Source organism: Excalfactoria chinensis, chromosome 6 (assembly GCF_039878825.1).
Source record: "Excalfactoria chinensis isolate bCotChi1 chromosome 6, bCotChi1.hap2, whole genome shotgun sequence".
In the NCBI taxonomy this organism is placed as follows: Eukaryota; Metazoa; Chordata; class Aves; order Galliformes; family Phasianidae; genus Excalfactoria; species Excalfactoria chinensis.
In genome coordinates this window covers 21,277,339-21,291,374 of record NC_092830.1, presented here as the reverse complement: position 1 = coordinate 21,291,374, position 14,036 = coordinate 21,277,339, and the positions used below count along the sequence as shown (strand labels likewise).

Below are 14,036 nucleotides of genomic sequence, written 5' to 3'. Positions count from 1 at the left end.
AGTGATTTTTCACCCTAAATTGTACATGGCCAATAATCATCTAATACAGTAGGTAGAGCAATTTAATTTTTTTTAAGAAACTTACAAGACTTTGCCATAATTAACTGATAAAACTGAAATATCATCTGCTAAATGTCTGCCAGAAAATTGTTGCTATTCCATTTTCCACAGCTTCCTACAATTAAATTATGTGGGCAATCTTGTTTTGTGGGTATGTTAAAAATACCCTCATAATTTTTTTTTTCTTTTTTTTATTTTTTTCTTTCAGAAGATTCTGTTGAAAAGGAGAGTTGAAACTAAGAGATTTGTTCTCTTGTCAGAAATGAGCTTTTGTCTTCTCCACTAAAAGGAAACTCAAAACTGGACAAACCTGACGTCATTGGGTGAAAAAACAGAGATGTGTTTATATTCAGTATTATCATAGAGATAAGGAGCGAGAAGGAAATTGGATCAAGAGGTGGAGGAAATAATGATGACGAAGATTCAGAGGCAGGAAGGCAGGAGTTGAAAAGTAAGTCAGAGGAATTCTCACACTACACTTGAAGGAATAAACAGAAGTATCTGTAACCAAAGATTTCCACAATTCATTATTCCTTTTATTTTCACAAGCACTCTCAAACTGTGCTGGCTATTTAATGTCCTGGAGCTCTAGAGAGTACTGGTTTGTTTTCTTCATTTTGTCATCATTACCACTGTTTAATAAAATGCCAGACATTCAGAGAAAGACTGCATTGTAGTACCCACGGTCTGCACAACCAACTGGCAGAGAAGAAAACTGAGGCCAGGCTTAGACCTCTGTTACTCTGTTGTATGTTCCTGTGCCTGCATTCATGAAAAGCACCAGCTCTTCCCCAGAGGAACTGGAATAGAGAATGAACATTCTGGTAAAATCTCTGGCTTACTCTATACCAGTAACTGATTTTTAAATATAAATAATAGAAATGTAGGCCAGATTTTGCTATTCTTTCTTTCAAGAGTTCTTTCTTACTCTTTCAAGAAGGATGCAACACACAAAAGAGGCCCACACACTCCAAGAGATTATAAAAAATCATCTCTAACTGTTCAGCTACTGCCTAAGATTAGTAAGAAGAAGGTACATGTTTGGGTTTGACAGCTCTGGGCAGTAGCACATTTCCAAGTATTATTATAGGGCAGGTAGTATCACAGGTGGTATTAACATGTTCCCCTAGGAAATCCTTAACAGTGCAATGCTGATCCAAAAGTGAAGCATGTAGAAAAGTGAACAGGCAGAGTCACTTACTGTGGACCTCTGTTCCTTGCTGGCACCATCCCAGCAATGGCAGTTGGGATGCTGCTCATTTACAACAGAAGTAACAGAGTAGAAACTCAAGAACAAACAGAATAACAAATTTTCCAATTGCTTAACTTCTGATACTTTCACAGTCCTTGCCTGTCTGACACTTAGCCTTCCACACCCAAAATGCTCTGATTACTTCTCAAACTGAAATTGCATCACCTTGGATATTTCCAAAATTAGGAAGTTCTATGGGGATGATAGCAGCTGAAAAGGTCTCATCACAGTTACCCAAGTCTCAGTGTCAAATGACACTGAATTTACTAAACCTGGGATTTAAAAGCTATGCAAGTGTTCAGTGACCTTGTGGGGTATTCAGGATACCAGAAAAAAGTCAGAAAAAAAAAAATATATATATATATATATACACACACACACACATATATATATTAACCTCAGAATTATCTGAGCTGCAAAATTGAGTCAATTTTTTTTGTTGTTTTCCTCTGTCTTCATTTTGTGATATACACACTTTTATTTTTTATAGAAGTGTTTATGTGTGCCTCTAACTAAAGAACATATTTTCAGTTGTATGATACACTTATTTAAACATGGGAAAATATTTGTTAAAAATAACCCTCATATATATATATATGACCATCAATATTAGAGCAATATGTATCTCCTACTGAATAACCACACGCACCAGTACAGGTTAGGGGCTCACCTAGGAAAAAGCTCTGCAGAGAAGAACCTGCGTGTCCTGGCCAATGGTATCCCAGGGTGAATTAAAAAGAGCAAGGCTGGTAGGTCAAGGGAGGTGATCCCCTCCTCTACTGTGCCTCGCTGAGGTCACATCTGAAGTACTGGGTCCAGTTCTGAGGTTCCCAGCTCAAATAAGGCAGAGAACTATTGCAGAGAGTTCAGTGAAGGGCCACAAAGATGATGAGGGGCCTGGAGCATCTGCCTTATAAGGAAGGGCTGAGAGATCTGGGTCTACTGAGACTGGATAAGAGACAGATGATATTTTACCAATGCTTATAAATATCTAATAGGCAAAAGTCAAGTAGATGGGGCTGGGCTCTATTCCATAGGACAACGGGCAGTGAGTACAAGCTGAAACATAGGAAGTTCCACACGAACATGAGGAAAAGCTTCTTAACCTTGAGGATTACAGAGAACTGGAATGGGCTGCCAAGAGAGGTTGTGGAGGCTCCTTCACTGGAGATTGCCTGTGCTCCAGATACAGTCCCTTAATGGGTTTCCTTGAAGCTGTATTCATCCTTCTGTTTTCCATTTCACAAAAGCCTTAGGCTTTCTGATCTATTTATTTTATACACTTTTATGTTCAAATCTTGACTTAATCACTTGCAGTGGCAGTATCCCAGCATACACACTGCCCTGTGCTCACTTGGACCAGGCTTGAGTCCTGGATATGTGGGTACCTGATTTGTTTTCTAGAAGCTTGTTACTTGAACGTAATTCTGAAAAACTGGAATGTCAGCCCAGGTTTTTTGGCAGTGAGCCTCCACTTTCTGTTTCCGTAAGAGGCCTTTACTTTCCCAAGCTTCTTGTCCCAGTGGTAGTTTTATAAAAAAGCCCAGCAGGTCCCTGGAAGTTCACAAAGCCTTCTTCATTCATAAACAAGCTGCTTGCGAGCCCCTGAACAGAATGGCTCTATCCGTGACGTCTGATTGACCTTCAAGAACTGCACACATGACAGAAAAAATAATAATAGTAAAAAAGGGGGCAGAAAGTTTAAGGAAATAGACAAATGAAGAACAAGGGGCCCATCAGTGTGTTAGTAATGCGTTGAATGTGAGAATTAAAGATATAAATATCACGATGGGCTGTATTTGCATTGCCACAGTCTGGTTAAAAGAAAGAACCCCAGAGCTAGGAACTGACGCCTCTTGCATCCCTAATGGCTTCTATATAAAAATTGTCATTTTCTTTGTATGATTAAAATAAAGAGCATCAGCAAAATAAACTCTCCCCTTCTACTTGTTTCTTTTAGTGAATCTACAGCTGATAGAAGATGCCAGTTTAACAAGTTTGCAGACAGAGGGTTTCTGTCTGCAGAATATGTACAAGACAAGCAGCAGCAGGGAGTGGGTCTCTGCCACACACACAGCTCCCTGAGACCAAGGAGACCACCCCAAGAGGGAAAGGCACATTCAGGCCTTGGCCTCCCTACTGACACTAGCTGGGTAGCCCATCAGTGCCATTTCTCAGGGCAACTTTCAGACAGCCTGGAGTCTGAGCACTTGGAAAGAGTCTCATGTTAACAGTTCATTTAGCACCATTTTCCACTAGGTACTGCTGGCAACTGCACTTGAGAGTATAATGCATGTCTTCACTGATCTCAGCTGCAAGGATCATTAAACCTATTGCCATTTCTGGTTATTCTGTCAGGTGCTATTCTCTGTCCTCCCTTTATTTACCTACTTCCAGCAACCTTCTCTGAATTACGGTCCTCTTTCTTAACAGTCCATACCCTACTTTACCTTCCCAGGTAGGTTTACTTGCTCTCCTTTATACTGGTGTCTTTTCCCCTGCTCTCCCTTCCCAGCTGGTATTTTCTTTATCTTCCAGTGCTGCCATTCACTTCAGGGGAATTGTAATAGGGCAGCAAGGACTTCCTTTCTGCAGGCCCCTGACTGACTCACTCTCAGTTTTCAGTGAATCCCACTCACATACATTTGAAATTTACAGAATTTTTAGTTCCTCTGCCACCCCCCACACACTGCCTACTGACTCTCTGTGGCAACAGCTGTTACTATTGCTGTGACTTCCACAGTGCAAAGCCTCTAATGGCAACTGCTAGAGTAGAATATTTAGGCAGAAGGGAAGCAAGCACCTTTCCAAGCACCTATTTTTTGGTGTTGGGTATGGGAAAACATGCTTCCATATCTCTTTTCTTCCACTTTTTCTAATGCTTCATGAAGTGCCAAAAAAGCCACTGTGGACTTTCATTTTAACACTTTGTGTGACATGACGACTTACAAGGGTGGCAATGGAACAGATCTCAGTCCTGACTAAGAGTGATTACCTTCTAGGATCGGATCCTGTCTGAAGATGGCCTTATCTTAGATGAACTGCACCAGATATTCAATTTCCAACTGTCTGGAAAAGTATAATTATTTTAGATAGCCTAGCTGATAGTTCTCCATCAAAATAATTGCTAGTAAATAAGTCACGGAAACTGAATTAGGCATCATTACAAAAGAAGCATTCCCTCCAGTTTAACATTAAGTTATGTTGGAAAGGCTCTGTAAGGAAAATGCTGGCATTTCCTATGCTGGAAATGCTTTCTGGATAAACAAGGACTTTCATCTTTAGGAATGTAAATTCAGGATGTCTCAGCTGTGTTCTAATAACAAGAAAATTACCTTGCAGGCCCTAAAGGATAGATGCAAGGTCAGATAGGAATCACATCAGTGAAAGCAGACAGTGGAGATCCAAGGTAACTCAGATCACAGGCCTCTTTTTTAATGCTCCTTTTCCAGCCTGGTCGCTATCACTCGTGTGTTACTAAGCACAACAAATTTTCCCAGAAGCATGCAATTTACCACTGTGTGATCTGACAGTGGACACTGGAGACCTGATCTTTTTCTTGCTGAGTGCAGACTATATTACATTTAACATACTGCCAAATGGAGGCCTCTCTGCCTGAGAGAAGATATGTTATTGTGTCTTCTTTGTTTTTGTTCCTTTTCCTTTTTCTCTTTTCCCCCCTGTAATTATTTTCATGTCCATGATATAAGGCACTGCTGTCTTTGGTTGTTATTTTGAATTATGGGATATCTTGGAACAGACTGCTAAGGGAGATGGTAGAGTCACTATGCCTGGAGATGCTCTAGGGATGTGGATGGGTGTCACAGAGGGACATGGATTAGTGGACAATATTGGTGCTAGGTGGACTAAATGATCTTAGATGTCTTTTCCATCCTCAGTGATTCTATCATTCTATGATTCTAAGTAAACAAGCTATAATTTATTTCTATTGAAATTGATTTTAAGTCAGCATTTGGCTTCACCAAGATGGTTAATATGTACTCAGGCAATATCTTTCAGGGCACAGAGATCTCTGGAAGGTATTATTTCCTTCCTTGATTTTTAAGAATATAATAATTTTCAGGCTACAGTCATATGGAACAACTGGGTCTTTTCCCCCATGTCTATTGTGTCTTTGATTCAGCACTTACTGGCTTCATGTCATTTCTCATAGATAACTTATCTCTCTCTTTACAGGCTCTGATCCTTTGTCATTAAAAATGAAACAATCACCTTTCAAATGATAATCACAGTATATAATTTTTCAGTAGACATAATCTTCCCTGAATCTATATGAACATTGTTGGTGTCATGGTTTTGTAATTTTGTAATTTTGCTATCAGTATTCCACGTCATTCAGTAAAATTATCCATGCTTTACATGATGTTATGATGTGGAATACTGATAGCAAAATTACAAAACCATGACAGTTGGGATGTCAGAAGACAACATGAAGGCAGAAAGGAAAGGAAACATGAAAAAAGACTTGCAATGAGTCAACAAAAGTCCCATTTTGAGATCACTTCTGATATTTTATAAATTTTGTGAAATATTTGTAATGGAACAGTGCAATATTGAAAAGTATAGAGGAAATGGAAGCACTAAGCCAGCTGCATGAACAAAGAACAGAACAGTGATGGGAGCTGGACAATGGGGAAAGTATAAACTTAAAAAAGAGAGTAATAATGGACCATCAGTATCAGTAGGTATCAAACAAGGCCCTCACAGGATAAGATAGCTCTTCCTGCACTTGTTTTAATCTTGGCCCTTTCTCTCAGTGAGTACCTAGTACAACAGTACACTCTATTTGCTAGTTCATTCCACTATACTTATGAATTGTGTTTTCATCTTCAGAACCTGTAAAGGCCAGAATTCAGGCAGACTTCTGCCAGAGGGAGTGTTCTATAATTCATTCTGTAAATCTAGCTGCAGCGAGTGTTGCTTTGATGTTCAAGCAGAGAGCTCACAGAAATCCCTCCGCTAGGATTCTGGCTTCTCTGATGTCAACAAAATATCACCTGGATATCATCTCCTTCATTTACAAAAGGTCTCCCAATACCAGCTCCCTCCAGAAGTCTCAGCACCATGCAATATCACAAATAAAATCCCTGTCATCATGAATGCCTACTGAAAATAAAAATATTCTTTTCCATTGCATTTTTTCCTCTTAACATCCAATTATACCAAACTTCAATTAGCCTTAGTAACCATCAATTGCAGGCACATTTGGTGAGATTCTCATGCCTTCTAATCATTCAGTAGATATAACAGAGCCTTATTACTGAGGTACATCAAACTGAACTGAATTTCACTAAAATATCTATCTATTCAGCAGAAAGGAAATGGAGCCTGATATAACTGTCTGTCTCCCAGAGGTGCTGACAGGATTCCAACCAGACATTCCCCAAGAACTGCATTTCTTCCCTCTGTTGGGATATGACTACAGTGAGCTCCCTGATGCAGCCATTAGCTTGGTTATGAGAAGGTACAAAGTGCTGGAAACAGACGTCTAAACTCATGTATGAGTGAAACACTCAAGGATATCACACACGGAATCTGAGAAGACTGGTGAATTATGTAGCATCCTGACTGCACATAGAATAATTATTTGTCTAACAGCCACTTGCAGCAGAACATCAGTATCTTAGCAATTCTTTCCACTTACATATTTTACACACTTATTTTTTACTTGTGGTTGCCCCTTCAGTTTTTTATTGCCTCTACAATTAGGTCCCTACAACTTCCAGAGCTGGCCATAAAAGCAAGTGTAAACTTGGCTGCAAACTGCTTTGTAGCTTCTTAGGATATTTTACCAAAACAGGAAGGATATGTAAGTGGCTCAGAGTATAATACAGGATGTGCAGTGCTACATGAGTCACCTATGCAGGCAGACAACCAACTTTTATCAACTGGTACACCACTCAAAAAGGACCGTCATCCTCTCTGTCCTCCTAAGAAAGCATCAAAGGTTTAACAGAGCAGTCATTCTGTCAAGGACCTTACAACTACAGTCATCTATCACCTTCAGCCTCAGAACCAGAGTTTTGTAGTTCTGTTTCAAGACTGAAATATTAAAAACTGCTATGCAGTTGCACATGTAGTCAAATAGGGCAAAGATTGTGCTTCAATTTTATAACACAGTTTTACCCTCTCAATTCATTGTAATGCACTCAAACTCTTCCCCAAGGCACCAGAAAGCAAGATTCTATCTTCTTCAGGAATGCAAGTAAACTGAAATGTCTGAGACCTCAGCAAGCCTGGACAAAATTAAACAGCACTCTGACCTGGTCACAGTTTACCATTTACATATTTGTGGACAAGAACATGTACATTATTACGCTTATATCAGCATGCAGAGAGAACTGGTGAATGGAACTGTCTTGATGAGAATTTGAAGACTCTCACCAAGGCTAGTTGCTGTGAGCTTTTACATGAAACTTAAATGACTGTATTTGGCAAGATTTTGAGTTTTACTGATCATGAAGCATACTGGTTTGTTGTAAAAATATTTTAATGTTGTTGAGCTGTTGGCTTTTTTTTTTTTTTATTTGTTTGTTTGTTTTGTTTCGTTTTCCCAAATAAGCACACAAGATTCGAGTCTTTTTCTGAGGTTCAGATCTCCTTTTGAAATCCAGGCTGCAGCATTTACCTGCTGGAACAATCTCAGCTGCCTGGGAACAAAGACCAGACACACCTCTGATTTTCCCAGATGTTCAGCACTAAGAACCTTACAATTTTCAGAAGCTGCAGTGCAACTTACATAGTTCTCTGATGTTTTTTAGCAGAGGTTATGCACACATCTGTTTCAATGCTCACTTCCTATCTCTCCTTCTCTACCCCCCTCCTCTTTCTCCTGGACAATCAGATTAAATAAAAAGGTCATGAACCTAACTGCAAGCATCTCTTCCTGCTTCTTGTGTGGTTTTCACCCTGACCTTGATACTCTTTTCTGTTTCCCTAGTGGCACTTCATGCTCAGGCCACCCTCTCTTGCTTTCTTAAGAACAGGAACAGCAGAAAGAGAGAAAGAAATTCTGACAATTAGAAACATACCCAGAGACTTCCTGCCTCTAATGCCTACTGCAAAAGGGCTGCTGTTTCTCAGTTAACAGAAAGTAAAACAAGAGAAAATTAATAAGCTTAACAAATTGAGGACAAATTGAACATAATGGTGCCAAATTTATCCCTCATGTCTTGTCTTTGGGGGCAAAAGAGGGATACATTTATCTTGACGTGTTTATCTGTTTTGTAAGGACATGCAAGGATTGTTTGGGGTTCTTTTTATTGCTCTTATTTATTTATTTGGTTGACTGGTCTTGTTTTGTCATTTGGTACTTGCTGCCTACACTGCTGTGTTAATGTTCTATAAATAATTATTGTTATCATATTCCTGTAGCCAATATGATAGCAAGCGGAACAACATGACGAAAGGTCTGAGTTGCTCTCACTAGGGAGTGGGCCAGCCACTGAATCACTCCATGACCTGAGATGAGTCACTTCAGCACACTCTGCCTTTTGTTATCTCTGGCCTGTGTCACCCACTCATAGCAAGCTCTTCAAGATAGATGCTATCTCTTCACTCTACACGATTGGTTACAAGAGTTTTCTCTTTATTGACTTTGTCAAGTTAATGGCTGTTACAATGAAAAATGTTACGGCTGGTTTAACACAGAGCTGTAAGGAGGACAATTCCATAGCATTCAGGTGCACAAATCTGCTATGTGATGCATTCAGCACTGAGAGGCGTTGGGAATACTGTCACCTAACAGACCTACTTGGCCTTAGGAAATAAGTGCTTTTGGCTTGGAACTGTTACAGAGCTTAAATATGCAAATAATTGGAAAGTCCAACAAGAGTTTCCAGTGAATGAAATACTAATCTTCATTAACTGCATTTGAACAGTAAGTTCACTATTATGTAAGTCACATGGAAATGAAAAGCCTTAAATCAGGTGTGGAACGTACTTGTAGACAAACACATTTTAGCAATAAATTCAAATGAAGCGGCGATCATCCTGTTGTGGCCTAGGTGGAACATTTGCAAGTGGTGCACACATAACTGGCTATTCACATGGTTCTGGCACTCCTTCCTAGTTTCCTGCTGCTAAATTACATTAAGAGACTCTAAACATACTTTCTTAATATCCCTACTCCCTGCAGGGAATTATTGTGGTTGCCACAAGAACATTACTTGATCATGATGGGGCAGGAAAAGGGCTCGGTACAATCCTGAACAAACTATCCATGCAACCATCTCTAGGGTCCTAATTCACCCTGCTGCCTCTACTCAGCAAAATATGTAGCCTCTCTGTTCAACTTACATAAGGGGTTAGATAAGATGGACTGCAATGAGAGCAAGCACATTTTTAATCTTCCCAGTGATGTCAGTGGAGCACTGAAGTTTACTACAGGTTACACAGCTGGGATTTTAAGCAGCAAGCTCTGCAAAACATGCACTTATTTTGTATTTATTTTTTTCTAAAATACCTGTCATTATTAGGGTCTGAGTTTTTTCTCTGTGGCTCTAACAGTGCTACTGCTATGTAGCATCATATCTGCATAGAAATAATGGCATATTAAGAGATGGAAACAAAAAGTCACAGTGCCTGAACAGTCACAGTCTGAGCACTGCAGCATTTTGATGCTGGGCAGTGAACTGCTATGCAGTTCAAATTAAGTTATTTTCTTGTTCCTTGGTCTCATTTACCCTCAGCACATTTGTAGAGTCAGTATCGTTAAAGTTTGTTTTCCAACTCATGGTAATATGCGCAACAGAATTAACTCAGAAAGTGCTACTCAGTGAATTAAACAAAGAGAAATGTGTCTATATCCCTATTTTTGTTTATAACTGTGACATGCATATTGACAAAATAATCATCCATAATTTTGAGAAAGAAATGCCCCAACCTCTGTTTGAGTTAGGTTTTCTGACTAGAACACACTTGCCAAATTGTCATATTTTGTGTGTAAGATACAAATCAGCAACCTCACAAGTGAGGCATTCCACTCAAAGAGGTCTACAGTAATTCCCAACTCTGTGGCTCAGCCACAGCAGCTGTGAGAAATGGCTTTCCATCATGTAACTACACTGGGTGGCATCAGGTGGATCAAGTTCCTCCTGGGATCCTTATTGAATCTGGCTTAGTTCAGAGCCTTACTTGCTACAAATTGGTAAATGGAAATAGATCAATTTGTATTTAATGAGGAGTTTATCCAGGAAAATGTCTTCTTTGGGAATTGTTGGAGTGTAGTTTCAGGTGTTGGTATAAACTTTGTCTCTTCTAGAAACAAGACAGGAAACCCTGGCACAGGGCAACAATGTTTCTAATGATTGTCTTCAGAAAACATAAAGTAACCTGAATCCCCGCTGTTCCAGCTATCAGTTTGTAGCTGTAGCAACTACAGAACTGGATGGTGCGCCCTGATAACAGTGTGGGATTACAAAGAGCAAAAAATTGGAGTTTCAATCTCTGACCTGTCTGTGTTGTCCTATCCTTGCCCTGACTTCAAACACTGATTCCAGCTAGTAGAAGGCTTTGTATGTCTCAAAACAAAATTGTACACATATTCTCCTTCCCACTGAATCTCAAATCAGATGTGAACAAGGCAAAGCAATTATTAGGTTTACTTTGCTTATAGTCAGAACACTGCTCCTCACAGCTTTCCTTTTCATGGCTCTTCTAGTTACTAACTTGCATAAACATACTGTGCTTTGCACATTCCCCTAGATTCTCAGACTCACGCAGTCAGACTTGAGCATGCTTTTCTTGCTCAGGGTGTCTTATTTATATTTTCCACATCCCTTCCCAAGCACTAACTTGCCTGACAGAGCTGAGGAGCTGGCAGGAGGTCAAAAATCCAGGTTACTTAGCTCCAGGAGGGCTGTGGACTGGCACTTCCAGAGGGGGCTGACTGTTCAGAAGGAGCAGTGCTGTTCAGGGGGGGGTGACAGGAACACACAGAGTGGTGCCTGGAAAATACTTGCATAGTTTATCTGCTGGGTGTGAACTGGGGAATTGCAGAGGCATAAAATTTAAGGTTTGTGATTCTGAAGGCCTAAGAAGATTGTTATTTAAATTAATGGGAACAGTGTGTCTGAATCCTCCAGATACCTTTGGAAATCTCAGCCTGAGACCTGTTTTTAACACAGCAGATTCTCCTAAAGTATAAAGGTTATACTGTGGGCTTTGAAAGCCATTATCAAGCTAAGGATGAGAGAAACCTAGAAAAGCATATCTGGTGAGAAAACATGCCAGCTTCTGGAGACTACTAGTGGGGTGTATTCTCTCTTCCTTCTTTCATTGTTCCAATCCCCAAAAGGAGCTCTGTCAAGAAAGATATGAGGCTGCACATCTGTGCTCCATGCTTACACAGGCTATCTAGCATCAGTGATGGCATCAGCTCTTACACCAGACATTTCCAGCCCCTTCCAGGCAAGACAGGCAAGTACAGAAGCCTTGTCAGATCTTAGCAAAGGCAAGCAAGGTTCTATCCAAAGCTCAGTCAAAATCAGAGTAATGATCAGAGTAGATCAGTTCCCTCAAGACTGTAAGCAGCAAAGCAGGCATACAGCTGAGCTCTCACCACCTCCACGAGCAGTTCAGATTAGATCAGTGAACTACATGTTCCCAAACTGACTGAACTGAGATGCTAATGTAATGTTTTGTCATTATCTTCATGTTTATTTTTATAAGTGTGACCCTACAAAGATATTCAAGGCAGAAAAGTTTGGTGCCTGCTTTGTTAGTTGTGTATGTTCAGGTATTCTGTTCACATTCTTTGTTAACCTGTACAACCCAGTTCTGAAAAAATATTCTAACATCTCTGTGGTATCCAATACCTTTAAAAATACAAATCCACACCTTCATTTTCTAAGTCTGCCTTGTAGCCAAGTCCTTCTTCCCCAGTGCCTGAACTACAGTTCCAGATTGCTGGTCACAATAATGGTGGCCTCACTGGAGCAATGAAGTTCAGGAGCATTCTGCTGGAAATAGATCAGAACTTCTGAACTCTGTTGCAGAAACTCCCCTTGCTCATAATTCCTTGTAATGTGGGACTCTGAGCAAACATGAGAAACATCAGAACAGGCAGTGAGATTCAGCAAGAAGAAAATGAAAAGGTTTCTTGATAAGTTTTCTTTTGGTCTCTGAGCTAACCTTATCTTGTCATTGTTGGATTCTGTCAAAGCTACAAAATAGCTAACTCCTACAGTGCATTGTCACAGTTCCTCAGGTCCCTTCTCAGCAGTGGTGGTGCTTGGACCATTGAGCTGAGGTGCAGGAGGGATTGCACTATTGCACTGAGCCCCCCATGCATGATGAGGCCTTCCCCACACAGGTGGAAAACGATAATAAGAATCATACTCTTGCTCTACTGCAAAAGCAGAGTATGGAGTGGAATGAGGAAGTTGGACATTAGTTTTGTTTTGAAATTAATTTTAAGACCCCTTTTCTACTGTAATGTGTACTTCAAGTTGTGGTGTTTTCAGTTGGTATCAGAAGAAAAAAAAAACAAAACACTTAAAGACTAGATAATGTAAATTATGGTCAGTTGGAATCCTTTCAAACTAGAGGCATCTTTTGGACTTAAGTAAAAAGTGAGGTACCTCCTTCTGAGTTGTAGCAACTTGCAGCTACTGACTTCTACTAACAGCATACTGTCACAGTGACAATGGAGCTAAAGCCAGATGTGCTGTACTGTTGTAGCACACAATTTCTCAATTCTGCTTCATGCACCCCAGAATGTGGGGAGCTGATTACAGTGAAGGATCCTGCAGTTTTATTGAAGGCATCTAACACTGGACATCTTCTAACTGCTAACTTGCATATATGCATTGTGTTATCAGCACGTGGAACGTCTCACAGAAATCAGCAGGGTTGGGTTCAGATGTCATCTGGCCTTCATTAGGATGAGGTTTGTTTCCCTTAGTTTTACTGAGCAGTGCAAAACTCAGATATGGAACATGTGTGTGCAGGAGAAAAACGGAGAGAGAGAAAAACCCACACACACCTATCTCTGATTAGCATGATCTGATACTCTAAGTATATAATAATGCACATGCAAAGCCATGAATATACAAGACATTATAGGTACAAATTTATACAGAAGTACCCTTATTCCTAATGAAACTAATGATGAAGTGAGAAAACACTTCTGATGACATTTTTATATGACCAGACTAAAACTTATTAATGAAAAAAGAGACTTTTCAGGATAAAGTTATTTCTGACAAATAAGATGTTGCATTTCCATACAACAATTACCTTTCTGTGTCACACATCATGGGAGAGATACACCAAGGAAGCAAAAAACACCTGTTCACTCTTTTCTCTCTCAACATATATGCTCAACATATCGCTCAAAATATATAAACTGTATCAGCGTGCAGCCCACTTCCCTCATCATACATACAGAACCTCATTAGTATGATTCCTGCCTGACAATCTTGCAGCTTGTTGCATTCAAAGCAAAAAATGACAGCACCTTTTCATTGTGAAAACAATTGCCCTTACACAAGCTTATACTGCCATATTACTGATTTTCTTTGGTTAGCAAGTTTGTGAGGTCTCCATCATTTTAACTCATTAAGCACAGTCTATATAATTCCAGTTATTCTTTTTATGTTATACGATCAAACAATTGTATCCTTCTAGGATTATTGCAATTGAAAAACCATAATGCTTCTGACTGTACCCTCCATGTCTGGCCTCATTGTGGCATTGCCAA

The 14,036-nt window shown here is 39.8% G+C and overlaps 1 long non-coding RNA gene across 1 annotated transcript in view; it reads right to left on the bottom strand.

The window, feature by feature from the left end:
• The window catches only part of LOC140253941 (uncharacterized), a 115,916-nt gene that overhangs the window by 39,004 nt on the left and 62,876 nt on the right, over window positions 1-14,036 (bottom strand). The window lies entirely within an intron of this gene.